Here is a 23,165-nt window from a genome sequence, read left to right on the forward strand (position 1 = left end):
TCACACCTGAATCTCTCTCCTCATCTCTGCCCCTTGATTTCCACAGATTCCCTCCAAGTCACAGATAAAATCTTACCTTCTGTAACAAGCCCTTCCCAATCCCCCTTATTTCTAGTGCCTTCCTATTGTGGATTATCTCTAATTTATCCTGTATATTGTTGGTTTGTAAGTAGTTGTTTTAATTCTGTCTCTCCACCCCTGTTTTCCCCTACTTAACCTGATAAAGCCTTGAAAGCTGGATGGATTGCTGGGTTTTTTGTTTGTTTTGCCCTGTATCCTTAATGCTTAGCACTGTGGCTTGAACATATCAGCACTTATTAAATGTTTATTGACTGACAACGTCTTTGTTCCTTTGTACAGGCTTACCATCATGCCGAAGGAAGCCTAATAGAGTGAGTGAGTACTCCAGTCTCCAGAGGAAAGTGGGCTCTCTTGCCTTTCCCCATAATACCAACTTGCCATCCAAGAGGGATTCATCTTCTTCACTGAGTATTGACCCCTTCATCAGTAGCATGGGGGATTCACTTATAGACAAGTCAGTTTAGTCTGGGGATATTTCTCATCAATGATCACGGTCCCTTGCAAGCTGAACTAATCAGGCCAGTCTTTCATCTCTGAAGGCTAATTATATATAGACACTGATCAACACAGATTTCCCCCCCTCCCCACAATTGTCTCTATTTCTCTGGGAACATAAGGTACATCATGTCTTTCAGGGTTCTGAGGCTCTGGCACAGGTGAAGATACAGACTGCCACCAAAGGTCCTCATCTGTGACTCAAAAAACCCTTGTTTCCTTCCGAGCTCAGATTATTTGTCACCCCTAGAGGAAGTTTATCCTGATCTCTTCCAATCACTAGTGCCATCCCTCTTTTAAAGGAAATTACTTTGTGACTAATTTGCATATGATTTGCAAATATATGTAGAAAATATACATGCTTCATGAAGTTTGGGGTTATTTTCTTTCTTTGTATTCACCTAGCAGGCATTTAATAAATACTTTTTAAATGGATGAATGACTGCCTCAAACCTTCATTGCGCTACAGATCAGAGCGGCTATGTGGCTCAGTGGATAGCATATTGGGCCTGTAGTCAAGAAATCCTGAGTTCAAATACAGCCTCAGAAACTTACTGACTGTGTGATTCTGGACATATCACTTTACTTTCACCTCAGTATTCCTCCTCATCTACAAAATGGGAATACTTAAGAATAATAACATAGTTAATAATGATGATGATCTAATAATAAATATATAAATCCTTCTTCCCTTTCCTCTTCATAGACTCAGGGATGTACTGGAGCCAGCTAATATTGGTTTAAGTGAGTTGATTTTTACATTTGCAGTGTGAACCTTTACACGTAAAAAATGTCTTCAAATGCTACAAATCAGTGTTTGATTTATCATTTTATTGTTTGTAAAGTCTTAAGAAAGTGATAGATAATATGTTATTCAGATTAAACTTAGTATATCATGAGGTTCTGGATAGCCTGTTGTTAAACATTTATCAGCACACCCCTGCCTGAGTAGGCAGTGATATCCACCATTGGAAAGAGTATCCACATAATATGACAAGTCTCTACAATTATTATAGTATCAGGAGCCATGGTATTATAGTAAACATATAACCAAATGAAAGGTTTGTTATTTATCTGGTTTATCTTGCCTGTAGACCCTTTGCCTATGAGAATTCAGTACCTTCTAGTCTCATGAGGTAAGGGTTCTTATTATTTTTGTGTCCCATGGACTTCTTTGGAAGTCTAATAAAATCTATGAACAACTTCTAGATGAAGTACATAGGACTATAAAGAAAATCAATTATATTGAAATTTAATTATATCTAGTACATTTACACATATTAGTGTATGAGTTTTTGTATTGTATATATCTATGTCTTCATGAACATGTAAATAATATGAGTAGTGTAAAGGCTAAAATTCTAAATATACTATCTAAAATCTAATGAGTGGTCACAAATAAATTATAAGCTTTAGTAAGAGTATTTAAGAGTTTAAGTATTTATTACAGAGCATTAGGATAAGATAGAAAGGTAAAAATCTAACTATTTCTAAGAGACCCTATCATCCGACCCACCATAGCGAGGTCAGGAACTAAAAGAGACAGAACCCCTCTGCCAGCATTTGCTTCCTACTTTGTGTCCTCCTCCCAGAAATAGGAGGCTCCTCAAGTTGATTGGCTGGTAGCCTTGATAGACAGTACCCATGAGCAAACGTCACTTCCTGACGCCAAAGAAAAGCCGCATGGCCTTGCCCTCAGAGGCCTTCTCCTCATGGTGGAGCTTTCCTACAGTTGTCTCCAGCAGGTGGCATCATTCCAATCATTACAGTAGTATTCATTTATTAATATTAACAGATTATAAAGATATATACACAAGGTATTATTAGAATTATATGTATGTGCATTTACAGATCCTAGGTTTAAAACAAACCCCAAAAACCTGACTAGAGTTTCTTTTGGGAATCTCAGAATTTAGCTTTTGTTGGGGTCTGCATTTATATAGGTAAAGGAAAGGTGCATAAACCTAAATGTAGAGGGATCTCAGATATCAACATCTAACCTCCTCATTTTACAGATGAGGAAACTGAGTCAGAGAAATTGTTGCTTGTACAATATCACATATGAATAACAAATGAAGAGCCAATAATCAAACTCTGTCCCCGTAATTGAAGGTTCAGTTCAATGGTGCCACATTTCCCTGGAAAGTGCACTTCCACAAACCACCCCCATCCCACCTTCCTTGTAGGACCACATAGGCCTCCACCCCCACCCTACAAGACTATCCTAAATGTTTCTACTGCTTCCTTAAGGGAAATAAACAAACTTGGAGTTGCTAAAGGGCCACCCCACATACCCCCTTCAAATAGTCTGGTGTCCAATCAGTAAACCTGCCTGAGAGCCAATCAATAATCCTTAATAAAATGTAAATGGGTAAATTATCCAGGTGGAGAAGAATCAAAGTGCGGAACAAACACTTTCCTCTGTAGCCTTCTTAAATGGGTCAGACTGCCCTCATCCCTCCTTAATTTTGACATAATACATCCCCAAGTAAGAATCACCAAATACATAGGCTCTTGACCTGATGACTCAGAGTCCCACTGCCTCATTCTCAGATGTGGAAACTGAGTTTCAGAGAAGTGAGACAAAATCCCCCAAGTCAAACAAGTAAGAAACGATAGAACAGGATTTGAAACCAGGACTTATAAGACCCCAGATCAGACACTTTTGCCACTACACTATGCAAGATCCTTTGAATATGCCCTTTGAAGATAATTGGCATAGGATTTTGTCTTAAGGCTCTTAACTATACTGGGGATGGTGATGTGAATTGTTTAATATCCTGCAGAGTTCTGTCAGTCACTTGCTACTTGTTTCAAAACCTGTTTAGACATAACAGGGGTCATTCTTCTTTTATTATAACAGTCACAGTTCAAAACCCCAGGGTTCCATTGCCTGGCAGAAGAGCTTTCCCCTTTGTCTGTGAAATTGTTAATGTCACAGTGGCCTCGATTTGCATCTTAGCTATCTACAGCAAATTTTTATTCTTTAAATCTGCATTTTCTACATCACTGTTTTGTTTATGATTACATCCCCCCTCAATCTCTCCTCTTCACTTAAGGGGGGAAGTCACTCTTACTTTTCCCTTTGTCTTTATTTCTCTTAAAAATTTTCATGGCACATTTTTTATATTATCATTTCCAAATAGATTCCTTTTCCCTCTCCTACCCAGGAAAGAAAGGAAGGAAGGAAGGAAGGAAAGAAGGAAGGAAGGAGAAGGGGAGGGAAAGAAAGAAAAAAGAATGAGCATTCCAGAAAAAAACAGAATATGCAATATCCTACAATTATCTTATCCCACCTCTGGAAAAGAGAGAAGGAGGCACATTTTTTCATTTATTCTTTGGGGCCATTTAAGTCATTATAATTATGTGATTTGAGTTTATTTGCTTTCTGTTTATTGTTGTTCTTCCAGTACACATTATTGTAGTGCATATTGTTTTCTTGGTTCTGGTGACTTCATTTTGCATCAGTTCACCACCTCATGTTTCTCCATATTCTGAAAACTGCTATTTCTTACAATGCAACGCTATTCCAACACATTCATGAATATCACTGTGTTAACTAGTCCAGGTCAATGAGAATCTTCTCTGCTACTACAAATAATGCTGCTATAAACATATTTATGTGTATGTATGTATGTGTATATATATATATATACATATATATATATATATATATATATATATATATATATATATATATATATATGAGAGTTGTTTTTATCTTCTTTGACTTCCTCAGCATAGATGCCTAGCAGTAGGATTTCTAAGTCAAAAGTCAGGGACATTTTAGTCCCTTTCCTTAAATAATTTCAAGGCATAAAAAAGTAAGTCTTAATAGAAACCCCACCCCCCTCTTTTTTCTTTTCTGAATGTCATTAAATTTTCTTGGAGCATTTTTATTCCCTTTGTATTGTTCATGCTGTGATCAAGCACTAGCAAAGAGTTATATCAAGTCTTTATTATCTATGATTGTGTTTGGGAGAACATGAGTTGACCCATAGTATCTAAATCTATTTAATTCTGAGTTGTGTATATGTTGGCATTCTATGGTACTAAAAGCTAGTTTTTTTAAAAAATAGAGCTATGAATTCATTTAAACTTGTAGCTTTTCCAGTACTATCTTCTCTTTGGGGTTTCTGTATTTTCTGATGTTCCTTAAAATCAGATAACACAGTACAAGGCTTTCAGCCATGATAACTGTCAGCATGGTGTTGAGGGGAGAAAACACTTCAGATGCTGTCTCTTGTGGCAGAAATAGTCACAGAGAATGGTAGTTCCCAAAACAAGGCAACTCAGAAATGTGCAGGAAAGAAAACATGAATGTTTCTTAAATAAAACTTTAACCAGTATTATCCCAATACCCTACAGAGGAAGCTTTTGTTACTCTTTGATCATTTGCATGTTATTGACCACCCAAGGGATATGGTGTCACACTTAAAAAGAAAATACATGATGTACTATACAGCAGTGAGTCTAAGAATTAGAACACTGGGGCCTAAAGCTGTGTGACTTTAGAAAAATAGCTCTAAAATTTCGACCTACAGTTTCCTTATCTATAAAATTAGAAACAACTTCAGTGCCCCTTCTAGTTCCATCATAGGTTTAAAGATCTAGAGTTGGAAGGGACCTAGTCATCTAGTCTGATCTCCTTATTTTACAGGTGAGAAAATTGAGGCTTCAGAATTGACTTGCCCAAGGTCACAAGGCAGTAAGCCTGAAACAGGATTTAAAGCCCATCCTCTGATTTCAGAATCAGTATGATCTCCACAATCCCAGAAGCTCTATGAATCTATGTTTAAATTTAAAGAAAAAAAATTCTTTACATTCAAAACTATCTGGAGAAATTTTTATCAGTATATATTACTGAGTGAAAGAGAAAACAGAGAAACCTATCTTTAGAGAAGAAATTCTGCCTTTTTGGTTTGGGGGTATCATTTGTTTTTCATTTTGGTTTTGTGTTTTTTTTTTTGTTTTTTTTCTATTAGGAGAGTGAGGAGTTATGAAGTATCACTATTTTTAGCGGGTTAAAGTGATTTCCTTTGTGATTCTCCAGAAATAGTATTCTCAATTGTGTTATGGATTGTAACGATTGGAATGACGCCACCTGCTGGAGACTTACTGTAGAAGAGTTCCACCTATGAAGTGAAGGTCTTTGAGGGCAAGACCAGGAATCTTTTCTTTGGCGTCAGGAAGTAACGTTGGCTAGTGGGAGGAAGAAGCAAGAGGCTGGCGCTTTCTTTTCCTGAGGACACTGGTGGAGAAGGGAGCTAGAAATGTGTTCTCCCTTTAATGGATAGGAATCCAGGCCTTTTCTCTCTCTCTTTACCAAATTCTTATTCTCCTTAATAAATGCTTAAAAGCCTAACTCTTGCTAAAGCTTATAATTGATTGGTGACTACTCATTAGACATTTTAGACAGTTTAGCTAGAATTTTAGCCCTTAACAGGATAATCTTGTCTTCCTTATGTTGAGTCTTCCCTAATCAATAGTCATAGCTCTGAGGCTACATTTATTTCTAAATATGTAAGAATTATTGTTATGGTTATTTCTTTTTCCAACTAGTCCCTTGCCTGTCATGGCTGAATATATCCTTTAAGATAAGTGTAGGTCAGAATAGAAGAACAGAAGCACACAAACACACACACACACACACACACACATATATCTCTTTCCTCTTGCCCTGGATCCGTTCAAACATATCTTCCTTAACCACAACTAGGGGCTTCCTCAGCCACTTCCAATACCTTCTACAGCCAACCAAAAGGAGTACATGTATATGTGTAGTAATTTTGAGATATAATCAACCTCCGAATGACCTAATTTGGCTTCAAAACTATTTGGAGCACTTTTTGCCATGACACCTGTGTTATTTCTTTCAGTCTGTCTTCTGATATATGAAACAAAATAGACCTGCTCCAGTCAACCATAGAGGAGTACATACAATCATAAGGGAAGAATGCTCTGAATTCATGTCATCATCACAGAATGATGATAACTTCCTTTGTCTAGCCCTTAAAATATAAGTGAGCGGGGCAGCTAGGTGGCGCAGTGGATAGAGCACCGGCCCTGGAGTCAGGAGTACCTGAGTTCAAATCCGGCCTCAGACACTTGACACTTACTAGCTGTGTGACCCTAGGCAAGTCACTTAACCCCAATTGCCTCACTAAAAAAAAAATATATATATATAAGTGAGCATCCTACAAGTACATCCAAGTACATCTGCAAAGAACCTTTATGGGGGAGTTCTGGATAGGATAGAATTTAGAAATGATACAGGAAGGAAATATTAAAACTTTAGAACCCAGCCAAATCTAAGGACAAGATAGACTAGGAAATGAGTCAGACTTGTACTGCAGTTTCAGATTGGAAACAAGTACAGGGAATAGCAATTAGGCCAGAATAGTTAGAACATAAAATGCATGAAGTAGACTAATGGACAGTAAGTCTATAGAGATAGACTGGAGTCAGATTGTGAAAAGTTTTAAATGTGAAAGTGAAGAGTTGATATTAAGTGCTAGAGGAAATTGGGACACATTGGAATGTTTTGAGCACAGAAGAGGACAGGGTCAAATCTTTGCTTTAGGAATATAAATGTGGCAGCCATTTAAAGGATGGATTGGAGAGAGGAGAAACCAGATGCAGGGCAACCTGTTACAATATGCAGTGCTATTACAATAGTCTGGGTAATGAAATCTGAAGTAGGGCTTTAGTTTGGTGAAAGGAGAAACTTTGAGAAATGTTATGGATTCTAGAAGATTTGGAAACTGATTTTATATAAGAGATGTGGGGCAGGAAAGAATTATAGATGACTTGAGAGGTGGTGAACCTGAGAAAAGATGGTGATGTCCTCAAAAGAAATAAGGAAGTTAAGAAGCAGAAAAGGTTTATAGTAAAAATAATGAGTTCTCTGTTGCAAATGTTGAGTATGAGACTCCAAGAGAGGAGTCTCAGAAAATAGGCAATAAAAACTTTGAGAAGGAAAACCTAGATAGGTCCCAGTAAATGAATCCACCTCTTTTTCCTCTCAACTTTGTGCTCAGTGACATGGCATCTGCACACATTCCTTCCATACTGTCAGGTTTATGAATTCAAACAGAACATATTTCCCTAGATGTTGATACTCAGGGCCAGAAAGCATGGATCCCATACATGAGCTCAGAGTCAAGTCTCATTTGGGGGTGTGGCCTGGGGCAAAATGCAGGCAAAGGCAGTGGTATATACACCTAGATATTTTCCCAGGCACACAGCTGTTGTCCTTGTGCCTCACTCCTTCACTTTTCTTAGCAGCTGTGAAAGCTGGTTAGGAAACTGTCAGTTGGCAGCTGCGAAGGCTGTCAGCTCTAAACCAATTTGAGTGGAGAATCCAAGAGGGAAGAGGAGAGAAGGTTTTCACCCCTCTGCAGTTCCAATTATGCAGTCTGGATTCAGAAGGGGAGAATCACTGTGGAAATGTTGTATGAATTTTAAGATCATTTCTCTTGGGCTTATTCGCATTGCGTCTTTGAGACATTTTAGCAACTTCCCTGAGAGCAAAAATACTTCCTCCCCCCTTCTCTCTTTTCAAAGATATTAAAAGGGAAATGTACTCACCACACAGAAGTTGGTCATTACATTTAAATATCTTGGTCAAACAAGCACATAGCTCCATATTCTAGAGTTAGCTGCACCTGGAATTAAGCCAATCAGCAACTCCATACTTGATTGTCCCAATGAAGTAATGCTGCACTAAAACCAATGCAGGATTTATTTTGTAGTGGGAGATTTATTAGTATGCAAGATGATGAATTAGCACCTGAAAACTATATTAAATTTAATGCATGGGAAAGGGAAGTCATGAATTACTTGCAAATCATTTTAAAGCATTATTGCTCCAGCAGCTGCCAAACTGCAACAGCCCTCTAACTGAGAACACAAATATTTTTTAAGCTCTTTCTAGTCCCCAAACTGCATTTCACATAATTCTTTAAAGAACATAAGAAAATGTATTTGACTCACAGTTTCATGTATAAATACAGTATGAGAGCATATGTACCAAATCAGTAAGAAAAGCTTTTAGTCTTTTAAGACTCTCATAAATGAATTCTAGCTCCTAATGGCTAACACAAAAGTTTTATCTGATTTTCAAAGAGGTGAAATATTGGATTTAATAACTTTATATATTTGGTGGATTTAACAAAAAGTAATAAGTGAAGATATGGACCTAAAAATGCACTCACCAAGAGTCATTTAGAGTTGATGCTCAGTTAGCTGACTCCACCATTTTTAGCTCTCACGCAAAAATGGAAAAGACTTTTTAGTGTGCACTAAATCCTGGAAGCATAAAAGTAATACTAAATAGTATTTACAGACATTTTTCCTACAAGTTGCAAACTAGCATTTCATTTATGATATTATGACACTTTGTAACCTGCATAGAAATGTAATGCAAATAACACATTTGCTTTAGAAATGAGCATAATTAGATTACATAGATCATCCTAGTATTATACTGAGTGACCTTTTTCCCAGTATCCTCCAATAACTCAGGAAATTATGCTACTTAGTCCACTTCTTTTCCCTTTTCATATCTAAAGGATAAGTGTTTAGGTTAGCCCAAGTGATTTTGGGATTTGCTATTAAATTTCAGAAACTGCCATTATGTAATTCCAGGGGAGGAATTTTTTTAGGAGGTGAATACTGAGAATGCCAATCTGAGCAGAGAACTCTCACTCATCTACACATTAAAAGAAAGGAGCAGATGCAAGTATAATGAAAAGGGGTGAACAATCTCAAAATAATTTCTGGTTTGGATTAGAATGTATTTCCCACAATTGGAAGTTCAATTGATAGGGTAGGAATTCACTTCAAAACCAAATACTGGTCTTATTTTGAAAACTTGAGGGGAGAGGTTTTCTCTTTACACTTTATGAAACCTCTCCCTGCTTTTTCAGTCTATACTAAGAATTAACAATTTAACTCTAATACTGATGCAAAGCACCTTATCAGAGCTGATCCAGCTTAATACTCTGAAATGGGGTTAATATCTGAGTTCTTAGTTTCTCTCTCTTCAAGAGAATTCCCTGCTTGACTGTGTGGGGAAAAAAAAAAAGACAAAAATAAAGAGAAACTAAATTTGTGCTAATAGGTTTTGAAAGAGGATTAGTAGTAGCAAGATGTATAAATAAAAATAATTTACTTTCAGGTAATGAAGATTTTAATGTAGATGCTGCCAAAACAACCATGATCTTCCCAACATTCTCACTAACATATATTAATCAGTCTCCATTCCCTACAAGGCCTGGGCAGCCTTTTAGGCTAAAACTGGAGAAGAATAAGGACTACTATAGTAGCTCTGGTAGTAAGACAGTAATGCTGGTGAGCAGAACATACTCAAGAGCAAGGTGGCACAGCTAAGAATATAGAGGATACAGTTTCCTCATATGTAAAATAGAGTTAACCTTGGGATTATTGTAAGGATGGCTCCTTGTAAATTTTAAAGCTTGATATAAACATGAGTGGATATTATTAATAGGAAGGGAATAAACATTTATATAGTCTACTATGTTTTAAGTACTTTGCTAAGTATCTTATAGATATTTTGATCCTCACAACAACCTTGAGAGGTAAGTGCTATTATTACTCCATTTTACAGTTAAGGAAACTGAAGCAAATAGAAATTAAATGACTTGCCTAGGGTGACACAGCTAGTAAATATGTAAGGGAGAATTTAAACTTAACATCTTCCTAACCCCAAGCCCAGCACTCTACTCACTGTGCCCCATAGTTGTCACTAATGCTTTCACCGGTTTCTCTTATCAATTATAACTTTATTGTATTGTGATAGGTAAGTGATGAGTTTATTATTTTTACATTTTTCTATGGCTTATTTATGCCCTAACTCATGGTCAGTTGTGAAAGTATTATGAAACATATGTGTTCTTAATATTCACATTCAGGAATCATGGTTTTATCATAATTAAGTTTTCTAATATTTTCTACAACTCCTTGTCATTTTTATTTTTCTATTAGAATCGTGTGCTTCTGAAAGAGGCATTATTGTCTCCATTGACTTTAGATCCCCCAGAGGTTGTTAAATACTGTTAAATATTTTTTTACTTAATGATATTGTTATGTTTTTGATGTTATATTTTTGGTGACTTTATAGATTTAATTTAGGTATTAATTATATTTGACACCTTTAAGAATACTATTTCACTGGGGGCAGCTAGGTGGCACACTGAATAAAGCACTGGTCCTGGATCCCGAAGGACCTGAGTTCAAATCCAGTCTCAGACACTTGACACTTACTAGCTATGTGACCCTGGGCAAGTCACTTAACCCTCATTGCCCCCCCCCAAAAAAAGAATACTATTTCCCATTTTATATCTCCTATCTTTTATGATATCATAATGGTCATTCCTGAATGACCATTTAACTCTATATGGATTTTCACTCATTAATTGTGTGTGTAGACAGATTGTTAAATTTAGCTTTTTTAATCACAGGATAACAGATTTAGAGCTAGAAGGGATTTAAGAGATACCTAATCCAATCCTTTCATTTTATAGAGGAGGAAACTGAGGTCCAGATAAAGTGACTTACTCGAGATCACATAGGGACAGAAGAATGATTTGAGTCCAAGTCCTCTGATGCCAAATTAGTGCTTTTCTATTCTATGGTGCTGTATTTTGTTTGTGGTTATGATTGGTAAGTTTTCTATCCATCATAATCTAATATTTACTTTCTTTCTCCCCATTCCCTGCTCCCATAATCCCTCCCCACTTAAAAGGGAAAAGGAAAGGGATGGGGAAAGGAATGCAATTATCACTATCTTTATTGAGAAAAATCTGATCCCAATAATTTCACCACCTCCCTTTACCCAGTCCAGATTCAAATTACTGGGCTTGCCTTTTGTTTCTCATTTACTCCCCTTTGATAATTGACCCTCTGAAGCTGAATTTTTTCTCCTCAAATCTATCCTGTTTTCAAAAATCATTCTCTTTCTTTTCCCTGTCCCAGTGCAGTGTTTTGTTTATTCTATTAACTTTCTACATTATGTTCTCCCACCCAATGCTATCATTGCTTTTCCTTGCCTATATAAGAGAATGAAGATTCATAATGTCCCCATGTACCCCAAATCTAGAAACAACATACACTCATTCTATCTATATACCTTTAAAATTACTTAACATAATCCCAGCAGCATCCAGTGAAGATATTTTCGATTAAAATCTACTAATCAACAATACCTCATTTTTACTAAATATACTTAAATATATAAAGCATTTTCTATTCAGTACTATGGTGAGTGGGAATAATAAAAGACACTATGATATAATCATATCCTGAGAGAAAAATGTGAGATCCCAATAAAAACTTATAATAGTCATATTTGAATTTATTTTAAAACATATACTGCTAAATTATTTTGAAATCATAAAGCTATTCTGAATTTTTTCAAAAAGCTTCATGAGATAGCAGAGACAAATAGTTTATAAAATGTTCTTAGTTAGAAATGCAGTTTTCTCCTGATTTTGACATATTTGGGGCATGCAATTATTCACAAAGGTCACTTTCTAAAGAAGAAAAAGAGCAATGACCAAAAGGAAGCATTTAGGTTGCGAATGGACTATGACAATTTAATCAATGACAAAACCCCTGATGTCAAGAATCATTGGACTTCTGGGTAGAAAAAGAATGACACCTCATCAGATGTGAGTATAATTGTCTATGTCAATACTTGGGAGCTTGAAAATGTAGGGGGGAAAATGGGGGCAGGTGGGGGGGGAGATACAAAAATCAGGTGACCACTGAATCACAGGACAATAGAAAAAGCATGGGGGAAAAACAGATACAGATTTAAACACCTAGATAAATTCTGTCTGTTTTCACTTTCATTTACAGAATCATTTTCCTTTCCCTCATTGCCTTGTTATAGAGAGTTGACTGATGTCTATAACCAAAAAGAAGTATGAAAAAAATAACTAACATGATTGATTGGTTTCTGTTCTTGTAAAAACAGCAAATTGCAAACTTTTTAAAAACTAGATGCCTTCAAAACATTAGAGAGCAGACTAACATTTTTCTGATTATTTTCTTCCAATTCTAAGATGCTTACAAAATCAACCAAATGTGTCAAATGGCATTTTAAGTTCTGCTTAGTAGTTGTGGAGGCAATTAGTTTTTAAAAGGGGGCATATTCTGCTTTCTTGGAAGCCCTCAAATTTTATCTTTACTTTGAAACAGGAATCTCTCTTCAATCAATCAATAAGTTTCATAGAATCTCAGCACTTCAAGCCTTAAAACAATATGCTCACGGGGCAGTTAGGTGGCACAATGGATAAAGCACCGGCCCTGGATTCAGGAGTACCTGAGTTCAAATCCGGCCTCGGACACTTGACACTTACTAGCTGTGTGACCCTGGGCAAGTCACTTAACCCCCATTGCCCTGCAAAAACAAAAAACAAAAAACAAAAAAAATGCTCACTTGAACCTTCTCATATGAATAATCATGAACTCACTACCTCCTATTGCCGATACTCAGTGACAGAACTTGAGTACCTAAGTATCATTTAAAAATCATTTTCATATAATTAAAAAAAAACCCTTAACATATGTAGGAGTAGTATAAAGTAATTCTGTTTGTTTAACTAACATTCTTCAAATTGATATATTAATATAGCAAATGATGTTAAAATGATGTTTTTGATTGTTCAAATGAAAGATTTTATACTTGAATTAAATAACAAAAAACTTCACAAGAATAAGCTAGGTAAATAATACGTTATTTACTAAGATCTTGGGGATTTGGTTTAGATTGATAGAATGTTGGACCTGGAGTCAAGACTAATTGATTTCAAGTCTGTTCTCAGATACTCTTCAGCTGTGTGACCCTGGGCAAGTCATACTCTCAGCTTCAATTTCTTCATCTATACAATGAAATAATAATGGCACCCACCTTCCACAGTTATTGTGAGGATCAAATGAGATAAAATACATAAAGAACTTTGCAAACCTTAAATCACTAAATAAATTGTTGTTGTTATTGTGTGAATCACCAGTATAATATGGGATCCAAAAAAAAAAAAAAAAAGCTGATAGGCTACTTTAGGAGAGGGATAGGATCGAAGACTAGGAAGGTAATAGTCCTATCCATGTTTCTATTGTTAGAATGCATCTGGAAAAAAAAGGTGTCTAGTGCTGACCATGACATTTTAGGAAAGATGCTGGTAAGTTGGTGAGTTCTATAAAAATAATATTTAATTTAATTTAAAAATAACAACAAACAGAAGGGTAAGTTTTGAGATCATTCTACTTTAGGATTGGTTGAAGTAATTAGTAATTTTTAGGGTATGGAGAATATTAAATGGTATGTAATAGATATCCTCAAGAATTTATAAGATTGTCATGAGGAAGATGAATTAGACTTATTCGACTTATACCCAGAGAGAAGTAGGAACACTGAGTAGACTTACAAAAAGGTGAATATAGGCTTGATATATGGGGACAAAAATAATAGAAATAAGTGTTATCCCAAAGTGGAATGGTCTACCTCAGCAGGTTAATTTTTATTTAAAGTTTTCAAGGAAAGACCAGGTAATTGTTTGGGAATATTCTGGGGAGTTAAGTGTTGTTCAGGTATAGTTTGGACTAGAAAGCCTCTGAAATATATTTTCTTCCTCTACAATTCTTTGCATTGTTGTGATTTGCTTAAGTTGTATTATATACATTAAATTGCATATTATAACTTAAAACAATATAAAAGGGCCTTTATGCTCAATGATTGTGATTCAATAACAGTGTGTATACATGCATACACACACACACACATACACACACAAACACAAACAGACATACCAAATAGAAAGCTTTAAGGTTATTATCACATAGGATAGTGGGATTTAAAACCAGAATGGATCCAAGAGGTCATCTAGTTCAAACTGGTAAATTGGAACAATGTATAAAGCCCATGCAGGAACTGAAATACTTTCTTATTTAATAATGGGGATTTCAGCTTAATTTGTCTAAATAATTGACTGCATTCTTGGCTTAGCCTATGTCAAGAAAATATTATTAGGCTATACATGTCAAATAAACAGGCCATGGCACAAGATAAATAGTTCACTGAGTTTTAGTCAGAGAACATTTGATCTTCCAAGACATTTTATGATATGACAGTGTAATCCCTCAGACTGATGAGAGCCAACATTTATATAGCTCTGCAAAGTTTATAAAATCCTCTTTCTCATAATATATTTAGTGTAGTATATCCTGTAAAAAATTTTGGCCTCATTTTCCAGATGAGAAAAGAATGTGAGAGTAGCTAAGTGACTTACCCAAGATCACCTATATAATGAGTCAGAAACCCAAGATTTTTTATATCAAATCCACCATTATGTCTTTCACCCAATGATGTCTCTAAATCAGCCTGTAATAAGCCATATGAACAAGTTCTATTCCATACATTCTGCCTGTAGGCAAATTTGCCCATGTCTATATGGTAGCGTTGAAAAAATACTGGACCAGGTATTAGATGTCCCTATTTCTAGTCTTGAATCTGTGACATTCTGCCTGCATGACCCTCTGCGAGTTATACATCCTCTTTGAACATCAGTTTCCTTCCCTGTAAAATGACAGCAATAATTCTAGCATACCTACATGACTAGTATGGAGATCGAAGGAGATAATGTATCTGAAGGATTTTTGAAAAGAATAAAATACTACATGATAAGTGTGATGTGGTGGAGACACAGGTTCAAGTTTTGTCTCTTCCATATATTTGTGTCTTTGATCAGCAAGGTGGTGGGGGAGGGGGGAGGAATGGGATGGACTTATCTCTACATTCCTGTCAACTCTAAACTTTAGCTATTCTAAGTATTATTGCAGAGTTGATAATTACCACCACTATTATCCTCATTCAGGAATATTCTCAGTGCTTTGCTTAACATAATACTGAATGTCTGTATGATTCAGAGGACCTCCCCCATACTACTATTGAGAAAAAGTGAAGGATTGAGCTAAAGTATATACATATATATGTATGTATATGTATATATATACACACACGTATGTATTTAGTGCTATATTTTCAACTATTGTTTCTCACCACAATTTTTTTACATAGGTCAAAAAAAGAGGAAATTTAAGTGAATCTATGCAATCTATGGCCAAACGAGGCTTAATTACACCCATTTGTGGCAATCTTTTAGCAGCTGCAAGTTTTCAGTTAGCAGTTGTTATTTTCAATAAATAGACTGTCCCAGGGCATAAGGTGTGTTGGAGGGGCCAGAGAAATGAGGACAATGTTCCATTCAAATGAAGAAAATTAGGTAAAATGAAAAAAGTACTCAGGGTGGTCTAGATTTCTTGGTGATAACATCTTCATTTATTCTTATTTTATCTGCACACTATTTAGTGGCCCATTTCCTATATCATGTCCCTTATTTCTTGTTCTCCTCTTCTTGACTCTGTAATAGTCTGATCTAAATTGTTCTATATACAAGACAAGTTTCCTGTCCACTAAAAAGCTGTAGAAAAAGTGGACATTTTTGTTTTCCTTTCATAGAACATATTATGTATTTTTCCAAGGTTTGTTAAATGAGCCACACTATTTTCAACATGAAGGAAATTTCAGACCTAACTCTATCACCTAGTGTTGTTTGTTTCATATAGAATGGAGCTCGAGCTATCACTTGGTAGAGTGGAAATTTTAAATCACCAAAAAAAAAAAAATCTGTGATTTCTCTATAAGGAAAACTCTCAATGTAGGATCAGCATCCATGCAGATCAAGAACCCCTTTATGGCTTGGGTAAATGGTAGAGATTTGCCTAGGACACACAAACATCAAGAGACATGCCCATGCAGCAAGGAAGTATGGGTGACTAGAACTGATCCTGAGTCTTCAATAATTCCCATCCCAACAATTTATTCACCATCCCATGCTACCTCTCAGTCTCTTTGGGTTGATTTAATTAACCAAAGAATAACTAAGTCTCGCTTTAATTTATATTGTGTAGATAAAACTGAACCTTTATATACAAGCTGTCTGCTTTGGTAAATATATGAATTCTCCATAAACTACATCGTTTAATCAGTTGAGGACAACTTATTTCTAAATTATTGTTGATGCAGTAAGTATTGCAAAAGAGTCCTCAATTTCTCTTTTTTAATGTTACTAGGAAGCATTACAAAATAGCTGACAAGATTTTAATTTTAAATCATTAGACACATAAGGGAATGTTCTAATGTATTTAAAGTAAACTCCCTGTAGGTTTTACAAAATACAAGAAACACCAATGACACATATATTTTCATCTCTCTGATTCATATCCTGTGTTGTGCCCATAAAAATAATGTCTATATTTAGCTAACATAACAAAGATTCAAAAAGTATATTTGCACATATATTAGTTGTATAATCCCCACTATAAATCTGTAGTTTTGCAATGATATGTACATATGAGGCAAAAAACTGTTCCTTTTTAAAGAATCACCTCATGCTATTAAGGTGACATATTGCTGCTTTTCCCCCTTAATAACAAAGAAAACAGTATCAGCTAAGAATTTCAAGTATATTACTCAGGGCCAGCCTTATACTAGTTCATCTGATACCAGGTAAGGCACCACACAACCCCAAAAGTTCTTTCCTATCTTAAAGTTTAATCCCTTTCCCTTATGGCTTTTATTCCTGTTAAAATGGAAAAATTCCTAGAAGAGGTAACACTTTGAATTGTTATCAGGTATTTACAGCTGATCATGAATGAAAGACAGAACAGACCTCTACAATCCTGTTCTAACCTACTTTTCCAGCCTTAGCTCTTCCAACTGGCCTCTAACCCGCTCTATATTCTAATTAAAATGGACCAGACCTGATACTGGAAACTTGTCCTGCTCTTTTCTTGCCCATGATAGCACTTTTGCTTATGAGTTCATCTTATCTATAATCATTCTTTCCCTCCTGTCTCTCCCACCACATGTTGAAATTCTCCTTCTTTGGACCTGGCTTGGTTGTTACCCCTACCTTTTTATCTTCTACTAAAAATTCTACTTAGATGCCTCATTGTGGCCTGGAAATGACCTTTCTTTTCATTTTCATTCTCAAAGTCTATCACAAAAGACCACAAGATCTTAGAAATCCACAAGCTAAAAATACTTTAAATATATAGGTCCTATGATATGCTGTAGCCATTATACAAGTACCAGGACATTTAGGTTTGGAGAAACTCATTACCTAAAGCTTAGTCTCCAGGTAATGATTTTTTTTCAGTGATACCAGTTCATGAAGACATGCTCCTAAGGCTAGAACAGTATAAATCTGCATTGAAGTAGTAGTAATACATAGAACCCATACTGATGAAATCATAAATATTGAAGATTAATAGCAGCATGGTAATGCAAAAAGATCAATGACTCTGGATTTAGTGGAGTTTGATTTTAATACTGTTCATGAGGCTTTCTACCTCAGTCACATTGGGTAAGTCACTTAATGCCTCTTTCATTTTCTCATTTGTAAAAGGAGGGATTGGACTAGATAGCCTCCAAGCTTGACCTTTGATTATATGACCTTACAAATTAGGTTTGTGAATATCACATCCTCTTAATACATTGCAAATTTAATGAGGGTAGGGATTAGGTCTTATATAAAATATATACCTCACATAGCACAATGGTGGGCACATAGTTGTCATTTAATACATATTTTTGAATATAATTGGATTTCTCCAGTGAGAAGGTATGTTTCCTTTTGATATGGCATGAAGATCCTGATTATAGGACTATATTTCCCAGTAAGGCAAAATGAAACCAGTGGTTAAGGGGCAGATAGAACATTCTATTAGCCAACTCTACTCACCAAACTATCAGCTGCTCTCATATATGTATTTTGTGTCCTGAATCCTCCAAAATACAAGTCCCCTTATCTTATTATTCCATGGAATCTTTGCATTAGTAAGGCTCACAAAAGATACCTAGTACATTTAGTACCTGAAGAAACATCCCCTCTACAACATAGCCAATAAATGTTCATACAGCCTTTCTTGAAGATCTCTATTAAAGAGATTGCCCCATACTCTCCTGGGGCAATTTATTCAATGTTTGTATGTTTCTAATTGTTGAGAAGTTTCCCGCCCCTATCTTCAGGCCCCAAGGTCAAGCAGAACAAGTCTATCAAGCATGGTAGACCTTCTAATACTTTTATGACATGAGACTTACCACATGTTCAGTGTTCTTGGTTGTTACAATTTTCTACATGAAAGAGGCTTGGGAGCCTGCTTCTCAGAGTGTTGCAGTGACTTGTAAGGGAAGTACCTTGGAGATATTTTGGATTATGTATATATTCTATTACTGGTTCTGGTCTGCTTGCCATGTGGAGGAGAAGAAGGAAGGAAGGAAGGAAGGAAGGAAGGAAGGAAGGAAGGAAGGAAGGAAGGAAGGAAGGAAGGAAGGAAGGAAGGAAGGAAGGAAGGAAGGAAGGAAGGAAGGAAAGGAGGAAGGAAGGGAAGAAGTGAAGGGATGGGAGGAAGGGAGGAAGAAAGGAAGGGAGGAAGGAAAGAAGAAGGAGTGAAGGAAGGAAAGAAGGAAGCATTTTTAAGTGTTTATATGCTAGGCACTGTGATAAGCACAGGTATTAGGTGATAGGTGTTATTATTATCTCCATTTTATAGTTGAGGAAACTGAGACAGAGGTTAAGTGACTTGCCCAGGGTAACATACCTGGAGTTTTAGTCATATTTGAATGGACTTTCTGATTTTGGGGGCAGCAGCCTCTTTGATTGGCCACAGTTACTATAATCACAACTTTGAGGAACTTCAAAAGGCCTAGTTGGCATCAGTCCCTCTCTTGGTAGACCTCTGCTTATGGATTGACTCCTTCATGGCTGGCATACAATGAGAGAGGATGCAATAATGGGAGAGGTCTTGTGCCTTCTCCTCTGAGTCCTACATGGGCTCCATGAATAAGGGCCTCAGTTTTACCCTGTTTGTATTAATGCTTAGTCTTTTGATTAGGTGAAGGGATGGCAGACTATGAACTTGAGAGTCATTTAAGGTCAGGAGAGTGAGCCATCAGGGTGTTTGGGAGTCAAATTCATACCAGGTTTTGCAATCAGATCAACATTGAGCCTCTGAGGAGAGTAGTAGCAATCTTCATTTCCTCACCTAGCCAACACTAAGATAATGACTCACCTAGCAATCATGCCAGACTTGGATACAGCAGTCATACCATATTTGCATGTGAATTGGTAGGAACAATGCTATGCAAAAACTGGACTAAATCTGAACCCACTCTGCCTAGAAACCAAAGTGGTATGGAAGAAATTGCATACCCAAAGTGCTGTAGAGATGTTTGTACTCTGATTTTCGCTATATCTTTGAATCAAACATCAAAAATTGCAAACTCAAATTAATGTTAATTGGCCAAATAGAGCTAGAGTCCTAGCCACTCATTGGTTCACAATGAAGTGAATAAACCAATGGGGATTCAAGCCCATTTCCTTAGATAATAGATTCCTCAACACCTCAGTGGTACCCATAGAAAGTTCGAAATTTATATGGCACTGGAATGGTGAGCTTAAGAAACTTACTACAGTTGTTTTTTGTTTGTTTGTTTTTTGGTGAGGCAATTGGGGTTAAGTGACTTGCCCAGAGTCACAAAGTGTTAAGTGTCTGAGGCCGGATTTGAATTCAGGTCCTCCTGAATCCAGGTCTGGTGCTTTTTCCACTGTGCCACCTAGCTGCCCCTCTTACTACAGTTTTTAAAAAGTATCTTTCCATTCCTCCATCCTTTGTCCCAATCCTTTCCTTGGGTGAAACATTTCTATTTTTCCCACCAATCTTCCAATGGTAGGATTTGTAGTTCTTTCATTACCCTTGTCTTCCTTCTCTTCTTTATCTAGTCAATTTTCTCCCTAAAATTCTGAGCTGAGGTACTTTAATTTTTTTTTGATGGGGCAATGGAGGTTATGTGACTTGCCCAGGGTCACACAGCTAGTAAATGTCAAGTGTCTGAGGCTGGATTTGAACTCAAGTCCTCCTGAATCCAGGGCCGGTGCTTTATCCACTGTGCCACCTAACTGCCTTCAGGACTTTAATATTTCAATAGATCTGGATCTCATTGTAGCCATAGGAATTCCTGTGTATGCTAGGGTCTGTATTCTCCTCATTTTCCTTTCACTTCCTCTAGAGTTTGGTTTCTAATATCAATGCTACTTCCCCACTCCTGATCCTATTCCTGGCTTTGGGACAGTAAAACCATTCCCCTGCTCCTGTATAATCCTAGTACTCCTTTAGTGCCTTGGCCTCCTCACCCTGGAATATTCATCTGTCTTCTATAGACTTCTCAACCTGTAATATCCCTTTTGACAGGTCCACTCCCATTGGCAAGTTCCTGGAATTTCCATTTTGTAGAAGGTGCCAAACTGGCCTTCAATCCTGTCTGGGTACTATTCCTTCTTTCAGAACTTCAAAACCATGTCCATGTGGCAAGTACATGCCCTCTCTTCTCGTTCAGCTTTCCTTTCTGTGTTAAATTAGTCAAGTGGACTATAAACTCCTTAAAGCTAGCGATTGCTTAAATATGTATTCCCAGAACTGAATAGTAAGTACTTATTAAATACTTTCTTCCATTCTTCTTTCCTTCTTTCCTTATTTTCTTCCTTCTGTCTTTCCATCCTCAATTCTTCCTTTCCCCTTTCTTTACTTCCAAGGTTCATAGCCTCATTGGGCAATTTGCTCCAGCGGTTCATCCTTCTGGGGTATAACAATTGGAATGATGCCACCTGCTGGAGATTTACTGTAGAAAAACGCCCATGAGGGCAAGCCATGTGGTCAAGGTCCTTAGTGTCAGGAAATGACGTTTGCTCATGGGTACTGTCTATCAAGACTACCAGCCAATCAACTTGAGGAGCCTCCCATTTCTGGGAGGAGGACACGAAGTAGGAAGCAAATGCTGGCGGAGAGGTTCTGTCTCTTTTGGTTCCTGACCTCGCCATGGTGGGTCAGATGATAGGGTCTCAGAAATAGTTAGATTTTTACCTTTCTCTCTGATCCTAATGCTCTGTAATAAATACTTAAACACTTAAATACTCTTTCCAAAGCTTATAATTTATTGGCGACCACTCATTAGATTTTAGATAGTTTAGCTAGAATTTTAGACCCTAACAAGGGGAAATCTAAGAGAGTCTCAAGTCCAATTTTAGAGTTTTGTTTGGGAGAGTTATAGGATCATTTATAAAAACCAAAGAAACTATATAACTATTAGGGAGGTATTCACCTCCCAGGCTAGAATTTCCGGGGGGGGGGGGTGGGAGGAGAGAGGAGAGAGAGAGAAAGGTGTGGTAAAAAGTATGCCAGTTTTTGAAGGACCACCCTTTCGGGGAGGAGACTGTGGCAAACAGTACGTACTCCACCTCCATCTGTTAGGCACTCCACTTCCCGGTGCGAGCTTAAAAGACAAGGAGAGAACAGAAGTGAGGTCTTTGGTCGGCTCTCCTTGTCCGATGACTAGTGCTGCACACAGAGATGCTGACAGAGGTTGGACTCGGCCCCGCTCGCTGTAACAGCACATGCTTGACACAGCTCTACCCCTCAAAGGTGGCCTTGGGTTTTTGGTGAGTTTTATACGGAATAAAGACTAAGCTTATTTGTTTTGCATTTCTACTTTCCTGTCTCTCTAATCAACATCACCTTGTAATTTCCAAACAATAAAAGCTCTAACTAGAGACCAGAGGCTTCTTCCATTTACTAGTCTGAGAGATAAATAAGAGAAAGGTTAAAAAGGGGAGGTTAATGCTCTAGTATTCAATTTTAAATCTCACAGAGGGAAGGAGAGAGACAGAGACAGAGACAGAGACAGAGACAGAGACAGAGAGACAGAGAGAGAATAGTACTTACAAAACATCCCCAGCAGTGGTGGATCCAAGGATTAGTTGTTTGATTTTTTTCAACTCTGCCTAAAAAGAGTACTGGGAATGGGGAGAGGGGAAGAATAAAGGGAGAAAGAAGATATCACTCAGCCACTATAGTCCACAACTGAGAAGAGAGAGAAGAAATACATTGCAGACCAGACCTTTCCTTCAATGGGGCTGCTGTAATTCAATCTACCAGCTGTGGAAGATGATACTGAGTATCACAGGGGGAGTCCAGTTGTTATCTCCCCTATTAAATGGTCTCTTTCCTTTTTCCTAGTCTCAACTGTAGCCATATGGCCTCACTGACTCCTGACTGCACAGCCACTCTTCCAGTCTCCATATTTCTTACAGTCACAAATTCTTATCCCCTCCTTAAAACCACAATAAAATGACCCCCTTCCCCAGGAACCTATTGAATTACTCCCTGGAAGCTTGTGGGTGGAGCTATGTCTTCAATTCGAGTATTTCTTCAAATTGTGCTCTTTTCTCCTTGTCCTTCATAGGATATTTATACAACATGTTGGAAGCCTTCCTTGTTTGTATAAAGTTTCTATCCAGCTATACTGTCTAAAAATCTAATGAGTGGTTGCCAATAAATTAGAAGCTTTAGCAAAAGTTTAGACTTTTAAGTATTTATTAAAGAGCATTAGGATCTAATTATCAGAGAGAAAGGTAAAAACCTACTATTTTTAAGATACCCCATCA

This window comes from Dromiciops gliroides, chromosome 3 (genome assembly GCF_019393635.1).
Source record: "Dromiciops gliroides isolate mDroGli1 chromosome 3, mDroGli1.pri, whole genome shotgun sequence".
Lineage (NCBI taxonomy): Eukaryota > Metazoa > Chordata > Mammalia > Microbiotheria > Microbiotheriidae > Dromiciops > Dromiciops gliroides.